The 18550-nt window shown below is 40.3% G+C and overlaps 1 protein-coding gene across 41 annotated transcripts in view; it reads left to right on the forward strand.

Moving 5' to 3' along the window:
- The window catches only part of LOC133560307 (receptor-type tyrosine-protein phosphatase delta), a 687524-nt gene that overhangs the window by 440311 nt on the left and 228663 nt on the right, over window positions 1–18550 (forward strand). The window contains exon 1 of one of the 41 annotated variants that reach the window (XM_061912690.1): window positions 1214–1550. The exons of the other annotated variants lie outside the window; for them this stretch is intronic. The gene's annotated coding sequence lies outside the window, so the exon portion shown is untranslated. Of the gene's footprint in view, window positions 1–1213; window positions 1551–18550 lie in introns of those variants that run through there. 41 annotated transcript variants of the gene reach the window in all.

Raw genomic sequence — 18550 nt, forward strand, 5'->3', positions numbered from 1 at the left:
AAACGAACCTGATGTTCGCTAACCACGGAGCTAAGGATTGCCAGGTCGGAGGATCTGGATGTCCGGGGCTGGGGCTTACCGTTGTCACCTGGTTCCGACATGTTGTTGGCCAGAACGTACTGTTATGTTCAAAGGGAAGGAGGCGACAACCAGGACAGAACTGCGGTTCTTTCAAGGTTTATTTTAAACCTTTGATAAATATATGACATGTGTATGCAACTCTAAGTGAATGAGTGTGACTATGTGTAATATTAATAATGTAAATGTTACCCAGGGTTGTTGTCTGTGAGTGTTGGTTGTAATCTTTCGTCGAATCACGTGGGGCAAGACGAAGAGGCAGTTCGTGGACAGGCAATGGGTCGTGGGGAGGAGCGAGGCAGTGTAGTCTGGGTCCGAGCAGGGAGGTCGTGGATCGAGGAGGGCAGTCAGGAATCCGGTTGGATGTCGAAGGACAAGGCTTGATCACGGAAGGCAGGGGAGTCACTGTGAACACACAAAGAGACATGAACCAGGGATACACAGAGAGAGAGCAAAGCAAAGGTGAGGAAATCACGGGGAAGGGGATGCCAGACGTGAAGCTTACGGGAAGGTTAGCGACGTTCTGGCAAAGGTTCCTTGGGTCTGCTGGTCTTTATGCCGCTCCCTTTCATCAAGTTCAGGTGTGTCGATTGTTGATTGACCACAGGCTTGTTGCTGCGCAGGCGTGCTGCCCTCAGCACGAGTGGGGACAAGTCTGAGTGCGCTGTCAAAGGAGGCGCATCTTGGCGCGCTGTCAGCAGAGGCGGCCGCAGCTCCAGCCGCCGAGGAAACGCGGGTTCGACTCCGTGTCATGACAGTTATGTCCCTTTAAAAGTGGGCATGTCATTAAAGTCGCCCCCTGCTGTCTGCTAGAAGCAAATTGTTCAAAAAGGGTTTTAACCTGTCAAATTTGGAGTAATATAAGAATATCCTCTTTAATGTGTATTCATATATTGCTCATTAGAGTAATTAATACTGCTATATCATCCCAGTATACAAAATAAATCCCAAATGTATGAATAAATTAATGAATGGCTTGAAAGGAGACACATTCCTGCAGGGAGTTTATCCGGGGGGAGTTTTAGTGTATTAGTGGGAATGTGTATGTGTGTGTGAGCGTGAGTGTGTGTGTGTGTGACGTCAGCACGCATACACACTCCACAGTGAGTAAGAGAGTGTGTGAGTGTGTGTGGAGGGGGGCGTGCAAAAGCAAGCAGGCAGGCAAAGCGAGCACTTTGCAGCCACAGTCCTGCCACGTTCACGCTCAATGGAGAGCCAGGACATAGACGGATCCCACACGCCAGAGACTACCCTTACTCAAAATAAAATCAAACAGAAGAAAACACAACAAGACAAGAAAAAGAGGGACTAAGAATAGCGGATTTCTCCCCCCCCCCCCCCTCCTCCCCCTTCTCTCTCTGTTCCATGCGTTTCCACGGTTTGGCAGTCGATTGTCATTGCTGGATTAAAAAAAAAAACCAAGGAAGAAAAGTGACGACTTTAAAAAAGTGAAACGCAACAATGCTGATAAGGTAAGACAAGCGTGTGCGTGTGCGCGCGTGTGTGTGTGACAGCTGCCGCAGTGATTCCAGGTGCGCGTGCGCGTGCGTGTTTGTTCAAAACGCACGCGCTCAGCTGTCACCCGCAAAACATGCATTGACTTGCTGATGCCTTCAGGTGCACCTCGTTTTTTTTTTTTTTTTGTTTTTTTTAATAACGCCCATTGATTGTGTGTTTGTCTTTAAATAGACTCGTGCTGACATTTAAAAGTTATTACTAATATTGGTCAACTATTTGACACCTTAAGCAACAGACAGAAAGTTTAAAAAAAATGAATACCTATGTTAAATAATATATTTTATACCATTTTATAGTGTGCTAGCTCAGTTGGGGACCTTTAAGTTGTCATATACCTTCAAGGACAAAAGGAGTAGAAGTGAAACTTTTTATTTTCAAAGTACATTTTAAAGGGATTTCACCGAATAAACTTAATTTCTAAGTGTACAATATCAACACTGTACTTAAGTGCTTCTAAATATCGACCCCTTTTGCAGCACAGGAACACTTTTTTTGCATTTTGGCATAGCAATTTTTTTACATAAAGCATACAAACCGACACGGTTTTCTTCAAACTCTGGTTAAAATCAGTGCATTTTGAAACTTCTGCACCCTTCAAAGTCATATCATAAATACTTTGTAACTCCAATTATACTCTTTCTCAGTATAAGAACACACTTTTTGGCACCTAGAGTGTCATATAAAATATCACAAAGGACACAAGCTGACACCTTGCTTTAGTTTAGCTGTCATTCAAAGTACATTTGAAAGCGTTCGCACCCTTCAAACATTCCTTCTCAGCGTCGAAACCACTAAAAAAGCGTCCAATGCCGAGCAGAAACTCACCCTAAGATGGTACATTCATTGTAAACTTGCCAAAAAGTGACCCCCGATGTTATTTCTGCAACTCTCCAGGGATGCACTTCTGTTTTTATTCTTGGTCGCTGTGCTATTTTAAGCAAGGACTGTTATTTATTGTGATATTTAAAATAGAGCCGTCTTCATGGGGTGATTTTTTTTGAGCCGCTAGGGGGCTCTAAAAGCAACACGTTAAAGGAGGAACGGTTAAGTGACGCCATTGAACAAAACATGGAGTCTATGGTTCTTTACATATATACACATGCTTGTGATTGTTTGCTTTATGCCACAATGTATTAGCATGTGAACCTGCAAAATGTATACAGGGCGGAGTCATGAAGTGAATTATATTTATGTAGCGTTTTTTTTTCTATTGACACAAAGCACTTTTCATTGAGAAACCCCTTATTGACATTTAAGCTGCATTTACACCAGCGTGGGTGGCACTGTGAGCAAGGTGGGTGAAGTGTCTTGCCCAAAGACACAACAGCACTGACTAAGATGGTGGAAGCTGGATCCGGACCAGTAACCTTCAAGTTTCTGGCTTGCCGCTCTACCATCTGAGCCACGCTGCCCGGAAAGTTCTGTGGTTTATTTTTATATATTTTAGTGATCTCATATGAACGTTTGCCAGCGTCTGGAGAGAAGACTGGAATGTTGGGAGCGTGCTTCATGCCTTTCAGATGCCCCGCCATGTGGTTTAAATGTTAAGCTGGGGACGGAGAGGACACGGTGGAAGGGAAGTTCCCGATACTTCTGTACGCTGCGAAAACAGGAATGACTCATTCTTGTGAAAACGAACGAGAACGGAAAAAGTGTTTGGGTGTGCAAGGGACACAATTGTGGTGGTGAGCTTTGAAGGCTTTGGTGTGGAAGAATTTCACTGGCAGCGAGCCCTGACCTCAACCGTATTATACACCAACTCAAAGAAAACCACAAATAATAACCAATAAAATGGAGGTACTTTGTTTTGACTTTAGACAAATTTACTTTAAATTGGTTTCATTTAGTATAAGTGATGTCAGGCAGACTTTTCCTTGTTTTCTTTTAATTTTATATGTAAGATGGCATAGTTGTTCATTTTTTTTTAAAAACACGTTTTTCTTTGGACTATACCTGACGTCAGACCAAGCTGATTAAATTACTTTTAATGTCTGCTGTCTGGCCTAACTTTTCCCTGTTTTCTTTTATTTATACGTAGTTATCGTTGGATGGAAGAAACAAACGTGAAAAAAATGAAAATACTTTTCTTCAGACATAATGACGTCAGAGTAATTTCATTAACTTTAATTGAATTTCTTAGATGTCATGCCTGGCTTTTTCTTTCTTTTTCAAACATTGTTTATTCATTTAAAACAAAAGTGATTTGGACAGGGAAATTACAAAAAAATATTAAATTAAAATGTAATTGTATTGTGTTAGGCATCAACCAACTTTTTTGCTCTGTTTTAAATTATTTTTGGGATGTTTGGTAGGTATTAGGTCATAACTTTAGGTGGACTTCTTCCACATTGAAGAATTGTATTGTTTGATTATCATCAATCTGTGGATCTATTGATTCATGGAGATGGATTAGGTTAAACTAAGGCTTTTGTGTGTTCGGGAAATGAACACCAAATGCATCCACCCACACTTTCATGGACCTGAATTTTATTTTGTTTTATTCTTGGAAAATCCCTAAGTAAATAAATACAAATAAAAACATTTGGACATACATTACATGCTTTCCATTATTACTTACAGCCATCCACATCTATTTCAGTTATTTAAAGTGTTATTTTTTTAAATATTGAATAGTTTATAGCTTATCCAACCACATTTTATCAACCTTTATTTTAATTGTTCTTTAAAGTTTACATGTTAGTATTGTATTGCGATCAAAATTAAAATAAATAATGGAACAATTGTACATTGTTTTTTTTTTGGACAGTGACAATTCAAGTTGATATATATATATATATATATATATATATATATATATATATATATATATATATATATATATATATATATATATATATATATATATATATATATATATATATATATATATATATATATATATATATATATATATATATATATATATATATATATATATATATATACAATATATATACATATATATATATATACAGTATGTATATATACAGTATATATATATATATATATATATATATATACATATATATATATGTATATATACAGTATATATATATACAGTATATATATATACAGTATTTATATATATATATATATATATATATATATATATATATATATATATATATATATATGTTATTTCATTTTTCACAAGGTTAAGGTCAGGGCTCTGCATTTTCCCCTCACAAACTACTCCAAGCGAGGCCAGCTGTGTCCTGTGCATGCAATGTGTCACGCCGAATGCGTGCGTTTTTCTGGAATATGCAGCTGGGCGTTAATCAAGTGAAGCACGCGCCGCTTATATGCCGTGATGCGTTGTGACAAAGGAGAAAGCTCTTTGATTTCGCACAACAGCAACTTGGCATAATGAAGCGATCATGACTTTACCCTTGCTTCACTTTGGCCCCCGCTATTTATTTACTTGAGAGCATTTCTTCCTGTAACCTCTAGCTGCGGGGTTGGTTTGCTTGATATGTATTTAAATAATAATTAAATAAAAGCGCTACGGGCCGTTGGTTGTGCACATCAGGGAACACTAGCATGCTAGTTGCCACTGGGTTGGAATAATAAGAAGGCCATTTTCACGCCGAAGCAAAATCACCTCTGCTGTCCGTCAGCCTGTCAAGTAGGGACGCTGAGCCACGGCTGAGCTTGTTCGTCTACGTTAAGTCATCGTCTCCTGTTTGACTTTCTGTCCCTTCGTGTTTTCCTCTCGCTTCCTTGCTGTCCCACACGGCTCGTATCAAAGTGAAAGATCACAGAGCAAAAAAAGCTGTCCTGTTGCCGTGCCTGTGTCACACTCGCTCGAAGCTGTTTGGTGCACCTGCGCCGCCTAATGAGATCCAGCGTGGAAGTTATGGCTTTAATACGATAACTGGGACTGATGCGCATACAGGCCAGATACAGTTTGCAGGATTATGCAGCCATTAGAGGGGTGGCGCGGACAATGAAAAAACCCGTAAAATGAAATCCAACCTGGAAAGCATGGCTTCAATAAACTAACTAGAACTGATGGAGCACATCCAGGACAGACACAGTCTGGAGGATTATGGAAAAATTACAGGGGTGCCGCATTGACCACGAAAAAAAAACTGTAAAAGGAAACCCAACATGGAATGTATGGCTTTAATAAGCTAATTAGAATTGATGGAGCGCATACAGGACAGGTGCGGTCTGCAGGATTACATATAAATTGCCGGGGGGTCGCGCATAGGGCATGGAAACCCTGGTAAATGGGATCACACAAAAGAAGTATGTATTTATTAAAACAACGTGAATTGATAGAGCGCGTGCAGAACTGTTGGAGCGCATACAGAACAGACCCGTTTGCAGAATTACTCAAAAATTTACATTTTTACTGACTTTTTTCAGACAAGAGAACCAGTACAATTAAATCAATCGAGGGCATGACTGTTTTAACAAGATCAGTTGAATGTATGCAGTGAATACAGGACAGATACTGTTTGCAGAGTTACACAAAAATGAAAGTGCGTGAAAAAAACCCTGTAAAATGAGATTAAACAGGGGTATATGTATTTGATAAACTACCATTAATTCATGGAGCACATACAAAATTGATGGAGCACATACAGAACAAAGGTTTTTAGGATTATGCAAACATGTACACTCAATGTTTTAGATTGGCAAAACACAAGTCTCTGGTACTATAAGATGAGATCCAACTTAGAAATTATGGCTGTATGGGTGCATACAGGACAAAGATGCAACAATTTACAAAGATATCACATAAAACAGTGGTTCTCAACTTTTTTTCATTCATGTACCCTCTGTGAACATTTTTTTAATTCAAGTACCCCCTATTCAGAGCAAAGCATTTTTGGTTGAAAAAAAAATAGATACAGAAGTAAAATACAGCATTATGTCATCAGTTTCTCCATCCATCCATCCATCATCTCCCGCTTATCCGAGGTCGGGTCGCGGGGGCAGCAGCCTAAGCAGGGAAGCCCAGACTTCCCTATCTCCGGCCACTTCGTCTAGCTCTTCCCGGGGGATCCCGAGGCGTTCCCAGGCCAGCCGGGAGACATAGTCTTCCCAACGTGTCCTGGGTCTTCCCCATGGCCTCCTACCAGCTGGACGTGCCCTAAAGACCCCCCTAGGGAGGCGTTCGGGTGGCATCCTGACCAGATGCCCGAACCACCTCATCTGGCTCCTCTCGATGTGGAGGAGCAGCGGCTTTACGTTGAGCTCCTCCCGGATGGCAGAGCTTCTCACCCTATCTCTAAGGGAGAGCCCCGCCACCCGACGGAGGAGACTCATTTCGGCCGCTTGTACCCGTGATCTTATCCTTTCGGTCATGACCCAAAGCTCATGACCATAGGTGAGGATGGGAACGTAGATCGACCGGTAAATTGAGAGCTTTGCCTTCCGGCTCAGCTCCTTCTTCACCACAACGGATCGATACAACGTCCGCATTACTGAAGACGCCGCACCGATCCGCTTGTCGATCTCACGATACACTCTTCCCCCACTCGTGAACAGGACTCCTAGGTACTTGAACTCCTACACTTGGGGCAGGGTCTCCTCCCCAACCCGGAGATGGCACTCCACCCTTTTCCGAGCGAGAACCATGGACTCGGACTTGGAGGTGCTGATTCTCATTCCGGTCGCTTCACACTCGGCTGCGAACCGATCCAGTGAGAGCTGAAGATCCCGGCCAGATGAAGCCATCAAGACTACATCATCTGCAAAAAGCAGAGACCTAATCCCGTGGCCACCAAACCGGATCCCCTCAACGCCTTGGCTGCGCCTAGAAATTCTGTCCATAAAAGTTATGAACAGAATCGGTGACAAAGGACAGCCTTGGCGGAGTCCAATCCTCACTGGAAACGTGTCCGACTTACTGCCAGCAATGCGGACCAAGCTCTGACACTGATCATACAGGGAGCGGACTGCCACAATAAGACAGTCCGGTACCCCATACTCTCTGAGCACTCCCCACAGGACTTCCCGAGGGACACGGTCGAATGCCTTCTCCAAGTCCACAAAGCACATGTAGACTGGTTGGGCAAACCCCCATGCACCCTCAAAAACCCTGCCGAGAGTATAGAGCTGGTCCACAGTTCCACGACCATGACGAAAGCCACACTGTTCCTCCTGAATCCGAGGTTCGACTATCCGGCGATAGTCATCAGTTTCTGATTTATTAAATTGTATAACAGTGCAAAATATTGCTCATTTGTGGTGGTCTTTCTTGAACTATTTGGAACAAAAAGATATAAAAATAACTAAACACTTGTTGAAAAATAAACAACTCATTTGTTTATAAATAAAGAATTCTACAGACAAGTAACCATCAACTTAAAGTGCCTTATTTGGGGATTGTAATAGAGATCCATCTGGATTCATCAACTTAATTCTAAACATTCCTTCACAAAAAAAGAAATCTTTAACATCAATATTTATGGAACATGTCCACAAAAAGTCTAGCTGTCAACACTGAATATTGCATTATTGCATTTCTTTTCACAGTTTATGAGCTTTCATTCATATTTTGTTGAAGTATTATTCAATAAATATATTTATAAACGATTTTTGAATTGTTGCTATTTTTTAAAAATCTCACGTACCCCTTAGCATACCCTTCAAGTACCCCCAGGGGTAAGCGTATCCCTCTTTGAGGACCACTGACATAGAACATGAAATAACTTGTAAAATGAGCCCAGACGTATGAATTATCATTGTACAAAGCTAACTAGAACGTATGGTGATGTTGACGATCTGTTTCAGACAGCTTCAGCAGGAAGAAGCAATGTTTTTGTTCAATCCTACTTCTTCTCTGTGTGTTTGACTGATTTTTAAATCTCTCCATAACTTACACATCTTCCTCTGTAAAAGAAAGGTAAGTGTTGAAAAAACATCTGAATAGATTTCACTAAGTAAATAATGAGCAAGCACATTGAGACTAAGTTAACATACTGGTCAAAAACTGTTGACTTAACGGCCTCCTGAAATCCACTACTACCCACCACGCAGTCTGATAGTTTATATATCAATGATGAAATATTAACATTGCAACACATGCCAATACGGCCTTTTTAGTTTACTAAATTGCCATTTAAAAAAAAAATAGAAGATTAAAATAAAATAAAAAATAAAAAATCGGTCTTAGCCTAGGCCCTGGAGTGGGGGTGCAGACTGAAGCCAAGGGAAAAAAACAACTCATAGCCATAGAACACATCCCTCTTCCATGTGTGTAAGAGGGAAACATCAAACATCAAAGAACACAGAGGACATTAAAGACATTAAAGCAGCAGATACAACCAGACACTTCTACATACAGCTATGAATAAAAAGTAAAAGAAACATATACACTGTGGTGGCCTCTGCGGTGTTCCACGCCATCGTCCGCTGGGGTGGAGGGAGCATGGCCAGAGACAGGAGCAGACCCAACAAAGTAACCAAGACAGCCGACTACACTCTCGGCCAGTGTCCAGTCCGAATGGATGAGCGAGGATACTTCAAAGGTGACTGAGGTGTCCGACACCTGCTCACCCAGCCAAGACACCGCGAAGCCTCTCCGTCCCAGCGCTCAGTGCTAGCTCCGCAGCCCTGTCCCCTCATCCGCATCTCCTCCAGTCCCTCCAAACAGACTCCGGTGTGGCAGACACCCAGCAGCTGGTCTCCATGGCCAAAAGGCTCCCGGGAGGCAGATCCAGAAGTCCACAAAAAAAGCACCACATAGGTCACAAAAGTGCCACCCCTTGTCACACAGTCCCAAAGGGTCCCGGACCAAAATGCAAAAAAATATCAAGTATGACACATAGAGTGGACCTGCTTCCCCCGTTTAAATAAGAAAATCTCATTTCAGTAGGCCTTTAATTGTACACTTTTTTATTCATTTTGAGGTTTGCAGTGCATGAAGTTTTAACTTCTTGTTGATAGTCAATTAATGCAATGTATTACTTTGTATTGTAGAATATGGCAAAATCTATGGTTTTATTGTAGTGGAGCTCATACAGGACAGTCATTTTAAGTCACAAAGTTTGCAACATAACGCAAAAACTATGTTGTAATCGCACCATTTGTGGTTGTTCCACGTCCTCCATTCACCAAGAAGTGTTCTCTTTGACTTTGTTAATATTAAGTTTTTGTTGAAAGGATTATAAAAATAAAAATAACAAAATAATTGGTTGTAACACTCATAAAAAAAGTAAAACATATAGTAAAATAACAAAAAGAAAATAGTTTTTAATACTAAGCAACACTATTGTTAGTATCTACATCAGTGATTCTTGTAGCACTAGCAATACGTGGATCCATCTAGTCACTTAACTAAATGTTCAAACACAGTGTTGGTGTTTAAACTGTGTGTAATGTTACAGTGGCCAAAAATGTTAAATATACTTGTTAAATAAAACATCTGTACTTTTTTTAATGAATATTTAGGCCGATTACGCTACTGTACTTTAATGTTTTTCAATATGGTGGTACTTGGAGAGCCAAGTGTTTTCTGAGTTGGTACCTGGTGAAAAAAGTTTGAGAAGCACTGATTTAGACACATTCGCATAGACTTCCTGTTGTAGGATTTTCCTGTGATTTGTATAAATATAACTTTTTTTTTGGGCGTAAAGAATAGCAATACTATTATCGTTAAATAAATAACAAAGTATTATTCATAATACGCAACACATATCAAACAACACTGTTACTGTTTTCTTTACATCCATCCATCCATCCATTTTTCTACCGCTTATTCCCTTTCGGGGTTGCGGGGGGCGCTGGCGCCTATCTCAGCTACAATCGGGCGGAAGGCTGGGTACACCCTGGACAAGTCGCCACCTCATCGCAGGGCCAACACAGATAGACAGACAACATTCACACTCACATTCACACATTAGGGCCAATTTAGTGTTGCCAATCAACCTATCCCCAGGTGTACCCGGAGGGAACCCACACAGTCACGGGGAGAACGTGCAAACTCCACACAGAAAGATCCCATGCCTGGATTTGAACCCAGGACTGCAGGAACTTCTTATTGTGAGGCAAACGCACTAACCCCTCTGCCACCGTGAAGCCCTGTTTTCTTTACAATTTCTGATAAAGCTTCTTATCTGGTTTGCTATATTGCGTTTCTCCTGGTGTACCTAATGTTGTGTCCAAGCACTACGTGTGCTGTAAAGTTCTCGCAGCTGTTTTCTGCTTTCCAACGATCGGGTTTCGCAACAGATGATGGAAGCCAAATGCCTTTAGCCAGTTGTATGGGTCGCGACCGGGATCAGTGGCGCTGAAAAGAGGATCAAAATGCTGCCCTTGAACTCCATTTCTTTTTTTTCCTTTAACTTCGCCTTTCTCAAACGTTTTTATCACAGTAAAAAAACTAACGTGTTAAAATACTGTTTAATTTCTATATCAATAAAAAATTAAATATGCAAAATGCGGTCATGACAAATTAGCCACAGAAGTGATGGGAATTAAATTTAAACGTGACCATTTGTTGACATTTCTTACCACCACCAGTGCAGTTATAATTGAGTCCTGCTTGGGCCTCTACTTCTTACGATAACAAAACAAAAGGGTGGGGGGTTGACTTATTCGAGGTGTTATCGTCTGCGTTCAGAGCCTGCCGAGCGCCAAAATAGAGTTTCATGATGAAATAATACTATATCAAGAAATAAAAGGCTTTTTCAAACAACAATTTTGCAACCTGCTGTGGCAAATAGACATCTTCACAAAATGAGTGCAACAAAGTGCTCTCTAAGTGAGAAAAACAAAAGCTATATAGTGTGTCTATAAGCCAATTATACTATATTATATTTTTATCTATTTTCAAAGGTGTTTATAATAATGTGACCTAATTTAGGCTTAAAACCACATACTATTAAGTCTGTTTTTTTATTTATTTAGGAAAACAGGTTTTGTTCCTGTGCAGTTGTCCCTAGCGTTTGGTCTCAGGAGCGCCTTCAGGCGGCAATACTGAAAATGACCACAGTGACAACTTTTAGTCCATTTTTCCTGCTCTTAATTCTTATTCCAGCATTGCCTTTCCTGCATTGCTAGTAGCCCGTGTAACCCCACAATCAACCCCGCTACCTCGCTCTACTCAATCTGCAATTATAGCAAGCTGCTTTGAAGAAGCCAGGCGGAACTAAAATGACTTTTCATGTCCACTATAATGACTGCCATTTGGACGTCGACACGAGGGACAAAGGGGTGGGGGGGAGAAAAGAGTGAAGGAGGGATAGATGGAGGAGGAAAATGGCTGAGGTCACCTCTGTTTCTAGGACCAAAAATATTAGAACACTTGGCTGCTACATACAGTATGTGTTCCAGTCAGACTGTTGCTCCATGAGTTGCATCTGAAAATAGTCGCCTGGTTAACAAACTCACAGCCCTGACCTCAAGTCCATCATAGACACACACAAACATTCCCTAATGTGGCCATGCAGGCCTTTTAATCAACAGTGACAATTTGTGACCATAGTTTTATTTATAGTTATTTTTTAAATGCCAGACCAGGATATTATTCATGTATTCTATGTATTTTAGGCAATTTAAATATGTTTTCTTCTTCCTTAAAATGATAAAACAAACCAAAAACCACATATTTTGGCGTAATGAATTAAATTGTCCTTTGATGATGCCCCAGAATATTGATTTACTGTATGTATTTCTTGTATTTTGTTATTAGACCAAGTATGTTAGTGTGGTCCCGATACCAAAATGTTGGTAACGGTACTTTTCTAAATAAAAGGGACCACAAAACATTGCATTATTGGCTTTATTTTAACCAAAAATTTTAGGGTATATTAAACTTTTTTTTTTTTATTGCAAGTTTGTCCTTAAAGTAGTGAACATACAAGTCACCTTGTCTTTTAGTAGTAATTAAACAAACAAAGAATTTCTGCTGACATATACAGTAACATATTGTGTCATTTGCCATTCTTTTATTTTATCAAAATTATTAAGGTAGAAGTGGATAGGATAGGTCTTTATTGTCATTGCATAAGTACAACAAAACTTTGTTTTCAGCACAAACCTGTTCAAAATTAGACAAACAAACAGTGTACATGGTTACAGGACAGGAACGCTGATGTGTCGCTATAAGGCGCCCCGTAAAAGATGGGAAAAAGGTAAACGCTGGGGAAGGATGAGTAAAAAATATAATCCAGACTGGGCTCCTAAGGGGGCCCAGTCTGGAGTGGGAAAAAAACCACCATAGCAAAACACATATACATATTACAACACACATCTCGAGATATCTAGCAACAAAGGGAAGGTAGTTCAAGGTCATGGTGGTAGGTCGCAGCTCTCAGGCGCTGACCATCCATTCATCACCCCTATGGGATTTGCGTCAAGGGCGTTGGATTAGGGGGGAATGGAGTGTGTATGTGTGTCGTATATTTTTGTGGATGTGCGTGTGTATGTGTGTGTAAGCCCGTAGTGTGTCTCTGTTCCGCGGCCTTGGTGTATTGCAGTCGCTAGTCCAAAGTCGACAACAGGTATGTGTCCATGAGAGACAAGAAGGGAGTTTGTTGTGTCTTCACTGCACTGTCCTTAGGGACAGTCTCAAAGCCAGGGAAACAATCCAAGTTAGAACATTTTTTATGCTGGTGAAAATAAAATTTGCTTTTCACTCTAAATTGTCTATGACTGGTCCTCAAAAATGCGGGGTTGACAGTCCGATGTAACCATAGCAACGCTTACTCCAATCAGCAGATGTCCTGTTGTCATAATTCCGAATAGGTGGATATCTTCACGTCCTTGACAGAAAAGGGTCGCCAAAGAACCAAGCAGGAGAGATAAGGGAGAGAAAGGGGAGGATCGTCCACCCTCGATGTGTGCCAGAGAGAACAATAAAATGAAAAAAATAATCTACTTGTTCATTTACTGTTAATATCTGCTTACTTTTTCTTTTAACATGTTCTATCTGCACTTTTGTTAAAATGAAATAATCATTTATTCTTCTGTTGTTTAGATACTTTACAGTAGTTTTGAATGATACCACACATTTGGGTATCAATTTGATACCACGGCGTTACAGGATCACATATTGTTCATATTCAAAGTCCTCATGTGTCCAGGGACATATGTCCTGAGTTTATAAACATAATATACATTTATAAAAAACAAACAAAGATATTGTGAAGCCAAAATAATATATAGTATCGACTAAATATACTCCTTTACTTGGTATCATTACAGTGTAGTACCGAATATGATTCATTAGCATTGCGGTACTATACTAATATACCTTACTAGTATACCTGTGTGTACAGTATATGTGTATATCCCATTTGTTAATTTGCTATACTTACTATATATATATATATATATATATATATATATATATATATATATATATGTAGGTGTGGGAAAAAATCACAAGACTACTTCATCTCTACAGATCTGTTTCATGAGGGGTTCCCTCAATCATCAGGAGATTTTAATGGAAGCATTCACATACAATGGTTTATATAGGGCACAGAGTGGGTGGGTACAGGCAGGCGTAGGGTGTGGTGATTGGCTCATGTGTTACCTAGGAGGTGTTTCCTTCTGTGGCGGCATGTTGAAATAATTTCACTGCGCTTGTTGAGGGATGATAGATCGGGATGATATATAATAAACAGTTTCTCTTTTAAGCATAGGTTGCATCTTTTATTACCACTGTTGTAAGGTGTGCTGGATGCAAGAATTTGCCATGTTATTGAATATTCAACATTGTTGTCTTTGAGGTTCCAAATGTGTTTGCTGAGTTCTGTAGAATTCTGCAAAGTCTGGTTTCTAAAGGAGGCGTTGTGATTATTCCATCTTGTTTTGAACGCTCCTTCGGTTAATCCTACGTACGTGTCGGATGTGTTAATGTCCTTGCGTATTACCTTTGCTTGGTAAACGACTGATGTCCGTAAGCACCTTCCGTTGAGAGGGCAATCAGGTTTCTTGCGACAGTTACATTCATTATTGGTTTCAGAGTCGTTTAGTCTGGGGGTAGGCAGTTGTTTTGCAATTGCTTTGTTGTGGTTTTAAATGATTTGTTGCATGTTATTCATACAGCTGTAGCTCAATTTAATGTTGTTTTTGTTGAATATTTTTCTTAGGGTGTTGCCTTTGGGGAAGTGTTTGTCGAGCAGAGTGAGGAACTTGCGGCCGATGTTGGTTGAGACGTCTTTGCTGAATGGCGGATTGTACCAGATGATGTTGTTTCGTTTTCTGCTCTTTTTTGGTTGGTTTCCTGGAGTGGGTTCATAGGTGAGGGTGAAGTTGTATCCGCTTTCATCGAGTGCTTTCTGGTACGGGGGGGGTTGCTTGGTCGAATTCAGCTTTGCTAGATGACAGCACCGATAGCCTTTTATTAATTCCGGTAGGTATTCTTTTCGTGGTGGTGGGAGGGTGGTTGCTGTCATGGTGCACGTATTGGAGTGTTGTGTTGGGTTTCGTGAATGGTTGGTAGCTGTTATTTCTCAGGTTGAAAGTGACGTCGAGGAAGTTGACGGTTTGCTTGTTGGCTTCAATTGTGATCCGTAGGCCGTTTTCTTTGAAGATTTGGCATATGCGCTTCTTGGTGTTCTCGCTGCTCCTTGGCGAGGCGCGGCACACTGCCAGTCCGTCATCACGGTAAATACCAAGGTTCAGGTTGAGGCTAGCAAGCTGGGAGAGGAGGAAACTCCCAACGAGCAGCGAGAACACCAAGAAGCGCATATGCCAAATCTTCAAAGAAAACGGCCTACGGATCACAATTGAAGCCAACAAGCAAACCGTCAACTTCCTCGACGTCACTTTCAACCTGAGAAATAACAGCTACCAACCATTCACGAAACCCAACACAACACTCCAATACGTGCACCATGACAGCAACCACCCACCCACCACCACGAAAAGAATACCTACCGGAATTAATAAAAGGCTATCGATGCTGTCATCTAGCAAAGCTGAATTCGACCAAGCAACCCCCCCGTACCAGAAAGCACTCGATGAAAGCGGATACAACTTCACCCTCACCTATGAACCCACTCCAGGAAACCAACCAAAAAAGAGCAGAAAACGAAACAACATCATCTGGTACAATCCGCCATTCAGCAAAGACGTCTCAACCAACATCGGCCGCAAGTTCCTCACTCTGATCGACAAACACTTCCCCAAAGGCAACACCCTAAGAAAGATATTCAACAAGAACAACATTAAATTGAGCTACAGCTGTATGAATAACATGCAACAAATCATTTCAAACCACAACAAAGCAATTGCAAAACAACTGCCTACCCCCAGACTAAACGACTCTGAAACCAATAATGAATGTAACTGTCGCAAGAAACCTGATTGCCCTCTCAACGGAAGGTGCTTACGGACATCAGTCGTTTACCAAGCAAAGGTAATACGCAAGGACATTAACACATCCGACACGTACGTAGGATTAACCGAAGGAGCGTTCAAAACAAGATGGAATAATCACAACGCCTCCTTTAGAAACCAGACTTTGCAGAATTCTACAGAACTCAGCAAACACATTTGGAACCTCAAAGACAACAATGTTGAATATTCAATAACATGGCAAATTCTTGCATCCAGCACACCTTACAACAGTGGTAATAAAAGATGCAACCTATGCTTAAAAGAGAAACTGTTTATTATATATCATCCCGATCTATCATCCCTCAACAAGCGCAGTGAAATTATTTCAACATGCCGCCACAGAAGGAAACACCTCCTAGGTAACACATGAGCCAATCACCACACCCTACGCCTGCCTGTACCCACCCACTCTGTGCCCTATATAAACCATTGTATGTGAATGCTTCCATTAAAATCTCCTGATGATTGAGGGAACCCCTCATGAAACAGATCTGTAGAGATGAAGTAGTCTTGTGATTTTTTCCCACACCTACATATTGCGCTCTACCACGGTATCGAGCACTATTCTCTGGATAATCCAATCAAGATATATATATATTAACCTACTCAGTGGCCTAATGGTTAGAGTGTCCGCCCTGAGATCGGTAGGTTGGGAGTCATACCAAAGACTATAAAAAAATGGGACCCATTACTTCCCTGCTTGGCACTCAGCATCAAGGGTTGGAATTATGGGTTGAATCACTATAAATATTTATATATATATATATATATATATATATATATATATATATATATATATATTAATAATATTAATTATATATTAATAAATATTTAGAGTGGGTTGTTTAGCAACACAATAGAAAGATAAGGGATTTCCCAGAATTATCCTAGTAAATGTGTCTAAAAACATCTGAATCCGTCCCAATGCAATCGCGTTTTTTTTTTTCAACTAGTTTTTTATTTTTCTAGTCCGTCGCTATCAATATCCTCAAACACAAATCTTTCATCCTCGCTCAAATTAATGGGGAAATTGTCGTTTTCTCGGTCCGAATAGCTGTTTTTTTTGGAGGCTCCCATTAAAATCAATGTGGAAATGTGAGGAGCCCCCACACTTGTGACGTCATCGTCTGCGACTTCCGGTAGAGGCAGGGCTTTTTTGTCAGCACCAAAAGTTGCGAACTTTATCGTGGATGTTCTCTACTAAATCCTTTCAGCAAAAATATGGCAATATCGCGAAATGATCAAGTATGACACATAGAATGGATCTGCTATCCCCGTTTAAATAAGAAAATCTCATTTCAGTAGGCCTTTAACTGTGATATGAACACGCAAGTGAAGCACCACCCACCTCAGAGCGACGCGCGCAGCAGGTATTTTCTGTAGCGATGTCCCGTCACACGGCGAAAAAATCCTTTCTTGTCGAAAGAACAACTTGCCATAGCTTTGAACCTGACAATTCCATAATGTAGCCTTTCCTCTGTCTTTTTCTGTACTGCTTGTGGCTCATCAGTAGAAAGAGGGATGCAGCCAAGTTTTCCCCGCTACGGCACAGCCCGAGGGTCAGAAACGAAGGGTTCGCTTTAATCAGCCGTAAAAAAAATGAGTGCTGTTATCCATATTTTTAGTTAACGCGTGTTTATCGCGTTAACTTTGAAAGCCCTGATATTTACTGCAAATGCTAACGTTTTGCTTGAGATTTCAGTTGTATTTGGCAAACGTTTCAGTAAATCCCAGATTTGTGCTTTTAATGTATAGTTCTTTATCTTACCCACACCACATACTTCATAGTGAAATTGTGTTGATGCCAAATGGTAAATGGTACAGAATAGCAACATACAAACTCAACAGGTATAGATTTTCCTTTGTCCCACTGGCAATCGAAGCACTTAACAGAAAACTACTGTAATAACCGGATGCAATAATGAGTGCAATATTGGGATAGTGCAATTTCGGGGAGGAGTGTAATGTGTGATCTCATAACCAACTGATATACCTGCGCACTGTTCACTGCCGTCACTGTATTGTCGGATGAACTCTATGTATGTATGTATGTATGTATATATGTCTGTATGTATGTATGTATGTATGTCTGTATGTATGTATGTATGTATGTATGTATGTATGTATGTATGTATGTATGAATGAATGTATGTATGTATGTATGTAAAATGCTGTGTCTTGATGTCCAAGACAAATTTCTCCTCGGAGACAATAAAGCTAATTATTATTATTATTATTATTAACTCACTACCTTAGTCATATTACCACTGTTCTGTTTTGAATATAAAACACATTTAATTCCAAATCACACCTTTGTCATCCAGCTGTTGATTAGTTCTATCTGTGATATTTTTGCGATGATTGTTCTCGGTTGTGCTTGCCATTTTGTAACTTATTGTCATCATTTCGATAGATTTTATTCTAACTATTTTTGCTTTATTGAACTATGAAAATCAGCAAATAACACTGCACAATGTTGGCAACTTGGCACCTGCTGAACCTGTTGGCTACATCCAGTCAAGACTGCAACAGTTTTTAAAAATATGACGTCAGAACGGGTGGTGTCTTGCGTACTTGTATTTTTTTATGACTGTGTAGCTGAGTCTCCTGGGTTCGCATATTTTGTGTACCTATTTAATAAAATAAT

The sequence above is a fragment of the Nerophis ophidion genome, linkage group LG10, assembly GCF_033978795.1.
Source record: "Nerophis ophidion isolate RoL-2023_Sa linkage group LG10, RoL_Noph_v1.0, whole genome shotgun sequence".
Lineage (NCBI taxonomy): Eukaryota > Metazoa > Chordata > Actinopteri > Syngnathiformes > Syngnathidae > Nerophis > Nerophis ophidion.